A 10,183-nucleotide genomic window follows, 5' to 3' on the forward strand; every position below is an offset into this window, starting at 1 on the left:
ATCACAGTAATACCTTTGTGTTTAAGTATTAGTAACATAGCAATCTGAAATAAAAATTAATGTTACATAAAGAGGATTACCAGGCAAAGCAAAGTATTTCTTTTCCTAATATTCCAGAAGGAAACTAACTGAGGAGGTATACAAAAGTGATGAGAAAGCAGAAAATTCTCTGTGGAAGTCTTAGACTTCCACTAATTCTCAATTAATATTATGGAAACACCTGGTCAGATTCATCTGGGGAAGATTAGATGTTACAGTCCACAGTGCCCCAAGATAAAGTGTTAACTTCTGTTGCTTTAACTGTTAGAAATCTATTCTTTATTCTAAACTGAATTTAACTCTATTCTAAACTGAATTTATCTCTATTTTCAGCTTCTCTCTCTAGAACTTCATTACAACATTAAGTAGCTATCTGACAAATAAAATCTGTTCCCATATAGATACCTGGGGACATTGGCCAAGCTGGTTTTATCATTCTCTTAAGTATATTTAGACTGAGCTTTATCAGCTGTTTTCACAAGGCAGGTTTTTGCACTTCAGTTCATTCTTCTCAAGCACTCCCAATTAATCTTTCATCAAAAAATTGTCTGTTCTCAAAGAAGTTGCATTAATTTTTCCCTGAAAAAAAAAAAAATATATATATATATATATATATGTATATTCTGAACATTTCTATCAATAAGAAATAATGAGTGACAGTGGGGTACTTGTAATCAAAATCAGTTACTGAAATATTTATTTTATTAACAGAAGACATAACATAAAGCTGCAGTATAGAGGAACTGATTTGCTGTGGTGGTTTTACCGTGCTGGGCAGCTAAACCCCACAACCGCTCTCTCACTCCCCCTCCTTTAGATGAGGAGGGGGAGAAGTAAAGCAAAGAACAACTCACGGGTTGAGATAAGGATAATTTAATTAAAGGGAAATAATTATAATAATTAAATAAAGACTACCATGAACTAAACAATTTAACTAAGGGGAAATAAAAGGGAAAGGGGGAAAAGGGAGGAAAACAAACAAACAAAATAAATGAAAGCTATATGGAAGTGCAGAGGAAAGAAATTACTCTCTACTTCCCACAAATGAGCGATGATTGACCACGTCCTTGAAGCAAGGCCTCAACGCACGCAGCCGGTGTTCGAGACGAGGACCGACGTCTTCTCAACGAGAGCCCACCCCTCCCCTCTTCTTCCTGTTTCCACCTTTTATTGCTGAGTGTGACACCACATGGTATGGAATATCCCTTTGATTGGTTTAGGTCAGCTGCCCTAGTGATGTTTCTCTCCTCACTTTTTGCCCACCCCCTAGGAGGGTTAGAGAAAGGCCCAATGCTGTGCCACTGCTGCTCAGCAGTAGACACAACACTGGTGTGATAACACTGCTGTTCCAGCTACAAGTACAGAGTACGGCACTGTATGGGCTGCTGCCGGGAAAGTTAACATTCCAGCCAGACCCAGTACATTTGCAAAGGAAAGACATTTATTACTTTGAATGGCAGCAAGCCTAAACCTCAACAAAGGACAGTCTCTCTGACTTTCAAAAGGTGGAATATTAGACCAATTTCAGTCTATGGCTAGTCTGTCTATCTAAAATAGTGACATACATTTCCATTTCTTTTGCCCATTAATTTCTCTTCTAGACTGAATCTGATGCAGTGATACATGTGCAGGTCTGACTGCCAGAACTTTAGACCCCTGGGGCAACAAGCAAAGTCCTTTGGCTATTCTATTAGCCATCTAGGCTAATAGGCATTCTGTACTCTGCAGCTACAGAAGTAGAGGGTGTTCGTAGCAAAGTTAATGTATTTCCATGGGACCTGGTATAAGCACCAAAATCCTCTTCATAATGTTACTTCCAGAGGAGATGACTCTGGGAGCTAGGGAAGATACATGAAATCCCAGTAACAAACCGCTTACCCTCCATTACCTCTTTTGATGAGTAATGGAAAGTAGAAACTAAGTGACATGGAAAGTAGAAATTAAGTGACAGAACAAATTCATACCATGCTAAAGGGCATCCCAAAGTTTATGTACCATTCAAGCCCTATCTTGAAGGCTGAGGATGGGACTTAAGTAAACACAAACCCTCCTCTACCCAGTTTCTTTGAACAATGTGAATAAATTACCAAGAAAACTATACAAAAATTTAGGAAAGACCAGGACATGAACTTGTGCTGGGTCTGGCTGGAATGTAGTTAACATTCCCTTCAGAGGCTCATATAGTGCTGTGCTCTGCACTGGTAGCTAGAACAGCATTGGTATCACACGCATGTTCTGTATATTGCTGAGCAGTGCTGGCAGAACATTAAGACTCTCTCCAACTTCTCCCAAAGAAGACTCTCTCCAACCTTCTCGCAAGGTTGAGGGTGGGCAAGAGGTCAAGAGGCAGGGCATCAGGGGCCGTCATCAGGGCAGCTGACCTAAACCAACCAAGGGGATATTCTATACCACATCTCATATATCTTTGTCAGAGTAGCAGTTCCAGACATGAAGAGTACATCTTCCAAAAAGAGAAATAACAAGAAAACTTAGGTGTATGGCGGCATCTTGATGTGCAATGGCCAAATTCACATAGATAAGGAGTAGAATAAGAGACATTCAGCAAGGTACATCACCTTTTCTTAGCTATCTCCCTAGATGGCTAATAGAATAGCCAACTTTCAAGGCTTCCTATTGCATTCAATGTGATGTGAAAAGACACAATAGACTGAGTCCTAGATATGCAGCTGTATCTATCCTAATTACAAAGCTCCTTACCAGGAGGTGGTGTATGAGCAAGAAAGCAAGAGCAAGTGTAAGGAAGATTAATATTTTCGTAACCTAAGATTTTAAATATCCCTTCATACTCCTAAAGAAGCAAGTAATGTTATAAAGGAAGTCTGAAAAATTTTATGACTTTTTCAAAACGTGCCTTAACACAGGTATGCAATATGAAGGTGACACGTTTAGATATATGACTATATTTAATTGTGTTAGCTCAATTTTTTTGATTTGTTACCTGGCTTTTCTGACAACTTTATGTCTGATTTTCTTAGCTTTATTTCTAAACCCTTGCTTGAGATGCTGAAAACTTCATTGCAGCTGCACAACTTATTTTTTAAAAATCTATTGGTGGTGATATATATAATACCTCTTAAAATTGGCTTTATGGTACAGAGTTGAAGTATTCCTTGATAGTCTGAGAATTAAATATTACAGTGGAAAGTGCCATGGGAGATTGATTAAAGACAGTAACTTTTAATAATGAGCAAAAAATGTTAATATAGAACAGTAACTCCTTTTTTGTTGTTGTTGATGTTGTTCATGAAGAGGATCCAGCTGCAGAAATACTGGTTTTTAACTAAGGAACAAGATGAACGGAGGTTTCAGAACTGAGTTTTAAATAGCAAGTTCTTGATTTAGATTTTACGTTGCCCGTCTCCTTATATTTATTTCCACAAGAGGGCGGTAGTGAACTATAAATGTGTATTATGCCGGTACTCGACAGAGTGGAGGTTGTAGTGAAATTATTTATGTTTTGAAACAATCCGTTGTCACACCATTATAATTCAAAATTACTCTCTGAAATTAACAAGGCCTACGCCTGTAATAAAATCTTCCAAGAAGGGGGAAAAAAAAAAAAACACACACACACAAAAAAAAACCAACTAGGTATATAGGAAAAGTTTTCAGCATGTTTCAGTACAAACAAGGAAGAACCTGAGATGGCAGAAATTAGAGATACATCAACTACAGGGCTTTACTCATGTTTCTACCAACTGCTGAGATATGTCATTATTTGTTCTGTGTTGGATTTTAGTGTTTAGCCTGTATCTTTTTCTATAATTATTTAGTCACATGTTGAGATTTTTATTTATTTTAAGCAAAAATTTAATTTATCCCATCTATGTATTTTTAGCTCGATTTCTATAGACTTCTTTACATCTTCTTTTTTTTTTACATCTTCTTTTACATCTTCTTTTACATCATCTTTTTTTTTTTTTTTTTCTTGCCTCATGTGTTGGTATCCAGTAATTTTTATAGTTGTTATGCATGTCTCAGACAACCATCTTGAAAATAGGTGTGTATATCTTCCCATGGAGGGAAAAAAGCAATACAAGATAGCTATTGTGAAATTTGAGCTGGAACAGCACTCTCCTCCTCCCTTCTCCTCCCCCGCCCCACCCCCCCCTTTTTCCCTTTTTATTTTTTTTTTAACATTATCAGGGACAGAAAACCTATTTCCCAATTAGATCTGTTATAATATGTTTAATAATTAACAGTTCACTCTTGGAGTCTAGAGAAACAATTTGCAATGGAGAACAATTCTTTACTTAAAGTTCCTTCCAGGTATCAGCTCAATTTTAAGCCCTTGAGTAATGCTAGTAATATTCTGCATAATTAATTTTCTTGCTTTCATTTTTATTATTATAGGAAATACTATTATGACTGGGTTACCCATACCTTTGATATATATTTTTTGAAAATAAATCAGTTTGGGAATTTGAAGTTAAAATGGTAAGATCTTGCAATTAGCCAAACTCATTCAAACTCTGATAATTCTGTACTTTAAAAAAATATATATATTAACTGTTATAAAAGCTAACTCTCTGTGGGCATCAGTAAATTTATGAGAAATGATATCTTGGGCAGAAAAGGGAACAAAAAGTTCAGAGAATGAAAAGAAAATGAATGTACTACTACAAAAAAATAAAAGAAAGAGAGTTTAAGAACTAAAGGAGGCAAGCTTTTTTTTCCATGAAATTAATTTTATATTGTATTTTTGTATTATTTCATCTACTACAAATAAAATCTTATTCTTATACTGTAGTTTTCAAAAGTTCCTGAAAATTCATATCTACTTCATGGTTCAGCAGAATGCAGCTCAATTTAAACTGTATATTGGAAATATCTGACAAAGCTGATCCACTTTTTACCTTTATTTATTTATTTATCTATTGTAATGTATTTGCACTGGAAACCCAGAGTTTCTGTTGCTTTATTTCATTGTATCAGTGAAAGAAATTTTTTCAGTCTAAAAGGGGGTAACAACTTTGGCTGTGTTTTCCACTGTTTCAGGATGTCTTTTTGCTTTTGATAAGGATTTAAAAACCACGTGTTATCTTGGCATTCTGTCTACATGGGATGAGCAATGTGGTTCCCTGGTGTAAGAGCACCACTTATATGCTTATCAATCCTGAAAGATATCTTTGAATATTTGAAAGAATTCTGTGGAATAGCTGTGCAGCCAGGTTTTCTGTATGCTTGATTCTTTTAGAATTAGTCTGAACATCACCTGAAGATGATGTAACCTTAATCATATTTTAAGATATCTATTGAAATACTTGCTTTAAAAACAAACAAACAAAAAAAAAATACAACAAACTATGAGGTGGGGCACTACTACAGGAACTAACCTTAGACCAAACCATGAAATATAAAAGCAGTCACTGAGCTTAATAAAATATCTCAACATTTTTTCTATTACATTGAAAAGTTGAACTTAAAATGCCTATAAACATACAGCAACATTTATAAATAAGAAAGACAACTCTTTTGCCCAACATGGCCTCTCTACAGTTATAGAGCTTTCCAGTCCTGGTTTGCCTAACCCTTCTTTCAAGCATTCATTGGAAGACAAAAGCAGTCGCGTTCTTGTTGGTAAGCTAAATTCACATAGTGATGCTGGCAAATTGGGGCAGAGAGGTGTATCTCAGAAGTATGACCAAAGGAACATTTGTGATAGTGGAGGAGAAAAAGTTTGAGAGGAGTGGAGTTCTGTGATGGGAGATCTTGGTGACCTTTAGAAGGACTGAAGCATTTCAGTGGTGCAGCAGAAGTGAGAAGCTGAAGGCTCAACAGAGAAGAAAGGGAAGACTTTCAAGTGCAGAGTCCCAGGAAGAGGGACTTTGGCACCTGAGCCTCTTGTAGGTCCTTCAGCTCCCATTCAGATGTCTTGCTGACACTTCAAGTTGTCCCTGCTCACTTGAAACCTGTCATGAGAACATACTCATAAGGCTTTCTTTCACTTCAGGGTGTATGAGAGTGCAGAGAGATGAGCACAGGGTGACTGACATTTAACATAAGAGGACAGAGACTTTTAAATTACTTATGAATGGACAGAGTACAGAAGATCAATAGAAGCAAGAGAAGCATACTGCAAAGATGAAACACATTTCAATCTAGTCATGGAGAGAAAATATTTGAAGTAGAATAGTGTCATGTTTTAGAGCAGGCTGCCTCATATTCCATTTCATACTCCATTTTAGGAAGACATTTTCACAAATGAAAGAAACAAGCAAAAACATGAGTATGGCAATCAGAACAAATTATTAGACTGATTGGGTTTATTTGGATATTTTTAACATTTACTGCTGGGTGTACAGTAGCTAATTGAGCTGTTTGGTACTCTCTTTTATCAAAATCAGAGATAAAGATGTTAGATATGATGAGAAATATAAACACAGCCCAAGGATGACTGATAAGGGAGAGCACAATAATTTTTTGCATGCAAGTATAAATGACTAAGAAAGGTAAGGAAGACATCCATGGAAATTTAAAGGATGGGGGAACTGAATCAGAAGCCTCTATGTAAATCATTTTATAAACCCAGTCAAGTTAAATGGAAGTTGTAAAAATCTCTGAATGGGTAAGAAATAAAAATCAAGAGGAGATGGTAAATATATGGAATATATTTATATTGATGGTTAATAGAAGGAATTCTGATACAAAGAAAGAGCTTAAGGAAGAGGAATGTACAGGTTGGGAGCTTACCTGCTAGAAAGCAGCCCTGCAGAGAAGAGCCTGGGAGTCCTGGTGGATGGCAGGCTGACCATGAGCCAGCAATGTGCTCTGGTGGCCAAGAAGGCCAAAGGTATCCTGGGGTGCATTCAGAAGAGTGTTGCCAGCAGGTCAAAGGAGATGATCTTCCCCCTCTACTCAGCCCTGGTGAGGCCGCACCTGGAGTACTGTGTTTGGTTCTGGGCTACCCATACTAGAGGGACATGGAGCTACTGGAGCAAGTCCAGAGGAGGGCTATGAAGACTGGAGCATCTCTCATATGAGGAGAGGTGTAGAGAGATGGGCCTGTTTAGCTTGGAGAAGAGAAGACTGAGAAGGGATTTTATCAGTGTGTACAAATACCTGAAGGGAAGGTGTCAAAAGGATGGGGCCAGACTTTTTTCAGTGGTGCCCAGCAACAGGAGGCAACAGGCACAAATTGAAACACAGGAAGTTCCAGCTGAATAAGAGAAAACATTTATTTATTGAAAGGGTGACAGAGCACTGGAACAGGTTGCCCAGAGAAGCTATGGAGTCTCCTTCTTTGGTGATATTCAAAACCCACCTGGATGTGATCTTGTGCAAAGTACACTACTGCTTGGCATGGGTGTTGGACAAGATGATGATCTCCAGAGGTCCCTTTCAACCTTAACTATTCTGTAATTCTGTGAATGGGCTTCAGTGTAGCCCAAACTGACCTTGTCTGTGGGCAAAGAAAATTATCAGCCAGAATTGCCCAGGCAGTAGGCTCTCCCTTCAAATAATAGTTAAATTATTCCATGGAAATTATTCCAAAAGCCAAAATATTGTCATTGGGAAATATTGTTCCATTGATACCATAAATATACTTCAGGTACTTTTGAATCAACTTCTCTTTTTGTCCATTTTGCATGTCAGAATATATCTCTGTAGAGACAACAGGCTTCTCCACTGATGAGGAAAAGCAAAATATTACAAGTTATTGGCCAAAATAATTCACAATGGAATTTAGCCTAGTGTAAAAGCCTGTACTAGAAAGCATAGTCAAGAACAAGCTACCCATAATACAGTTCCTGCACTAGAACATCATCCTGAATCAACACATTTCAGCCTTAATTAAAAAATAAAATAAAATAAAATAAAATAAAATAAAATAAAATAAAATAAAATAAAATAAAATAAAATAAAATAAAATAAAATAAAATAAAATAAAATAAAATAAAATAATAAAATAAAATAAAATAATAAAATAAAAATCAGTTAAAAGTCTTTCAAAGACAATAAAATCGTAAAAAGCAATAATGTGTTTTGTAAGACAGCATTCACTCATACATAAAAACTATATATTTAAAACAATACTAAAGTGGGGGAAAATAACTTTTTATGCTTAACTCTGTTCAGAGTTTCATGATTGAAGTAACATTAAATTTGCTGTTGAATTTAAGTTCTGTATAACTGTGATACACAAGGAGAACACAGCATATATTTACCAGAAGCAGAGATTTAATCTCTTTGGGGGTCAAAATGAATATTATAAGGATTTAAAATTAAATCAATAGCATGATTTAAGTTAAAACTGCTTTAAAATAAATTAATGGTACCATATAGATCCAGCAGATATCTCATGTGGATAAAAATCACTAATATTGAGTCTCTACTCAGATAATACAATTCTTTCTTTTTTTTTTTTAAAGAATTCGTAATATTTTCTGTTGCTTAACTTTTCTTCTTTGTCTTGTTAATATCTTGTTCTTTGGATTTATTTATTTATTTGGATTATTTCCATTAAATTAATCAAATGTATTCTTTTATTTTTCTCTTCCTTTCCAATACAAACACTTTTTTTTTTCTCTTCCAAAATTTTGACTACAAACTGACACTTGAAAGAGATCACAGGTACATACAATTGAAATTATACAGCTTCCATTTGACCCCAGTGACACTGAAGATAGGCTAGCTTCAGGGAAAGTAATGATTTTCAACATTACCAGCATCCCTGTCCTTCCCTAAATTTACTCTTTGTGTGTGCAATCAAATTTAGAAAAGAAATGTCACCTGAATTAGAATAGGGCTGATACCAGATTTTGGCACAGGCTAAGAATTTTAATACAAAATAGCAACAAAAAAAATGAAAACGAAAGGTTTGCAGGGACAATAAAGGACACCGTAAGGTTATATGTATTACCTGCAATTTCTGGCTGTTGAAAAGTTGTGAGTTAACAGATATTTGTGAAATATGTTTGAATGACAAATTCTGTTGTCATACCTGTCACATCTCTGCATAAGTTCTCCAGGAAGACTACATCACACAGTTACAGAACTGGAGAAACAGTTTATCTCTTGGAGGGCTTCATAACAAGGAGTGTTAGGTGGGAGAAAGACCTTATGGTTAGGTGGAAGAAAGGCAGTGGAATCTGCCTTTCCGTAAGATAGAAAATGGGCATATTACCTATTAAAAAAACTAAATGGATAGTACTATACTAACATATCTTAATGAATATAAAATTTTCAGGGGAAAAGAATAACAAAAAAAAATGCATTTTTTCATTTGTGAGAAACAAACATAAATCATCAGATAAAGAGTATTAACAAGAAACATAATGGTTGGAGATTATGAGAGGCTTTTTCCAACCAGCAGAAAAAAATTATCAGGAAAGAGTTGTTTACACTAAGGATAATTCTATTATAGGAGCAAGATAGTATAAACCAGTCATTGTATAATTGTATTTATACAGAGCTTACAGTTCTGAGCTGAGTGAGGTCAGCAACAGCCTTACAGAAGACATAGTGAGGATGAAAGTACCTAACCAGCTTTAAGACGGTGCTATGTATGTGACAAAAAATAAAAGGTTACCTTCAATAACAAAGAAATGGATCTACCTGCTCCAGATGACTGACCTCCATCCAATATTCTGTATGCTTATTATCACTGTCATATGCAAAGCGTCCTTGAAAAGCCTATCTTCTACTGTCAAGTAAAATATTTAAGTGCATGGATAACCAGGCTGATCTATAGGCAGTGGTAATTATCATACTAACTAGAAGTGAAAGGGATTGTGAGACTAGTTAGATAAAGACTATGTCATGAATGGATTATTTACCAATATGTTTACATTAAAACAGCAGCCAGTTTTGATATACACTTAATAAAATAACGATAGGCTATGCATTCTCCATTTTACAATGTTATTTCTCTTCCTCTGATTAAGGTACATATGCCTTTAAATGATTCAATGAAGGTTTAAAATATATAAAAGTCAGCATATATTAAGTGCGTATTTTTAATATCATTCACCTTAATTGTTTTTAAACTGATAAACAAATATGGTTACAGTAAAAATATTATACTGCTTAAAATGTGATCTAATTACAATCCCAGTTTTTATTGCCTGTGTTCACAATTCATTTGGGAGTAGATGGTATAGGCCATGAGTGCAGCATAGAA

This window comes from Aythya fuligula, chromosome 2, assembly GCF_009819795.1.
Source record: "Aythya fuligula isolate bAytFul2 chromosome 2, bAytFul2.pri, whole genome shotgun sequence".
NCBI classification, from domain to species: domain Eukaryota; kingdom Metazoa; phylum Chordata; class Aves; order Anseriformes; family Anatidae; genus Aythya; species Aythya fuligula.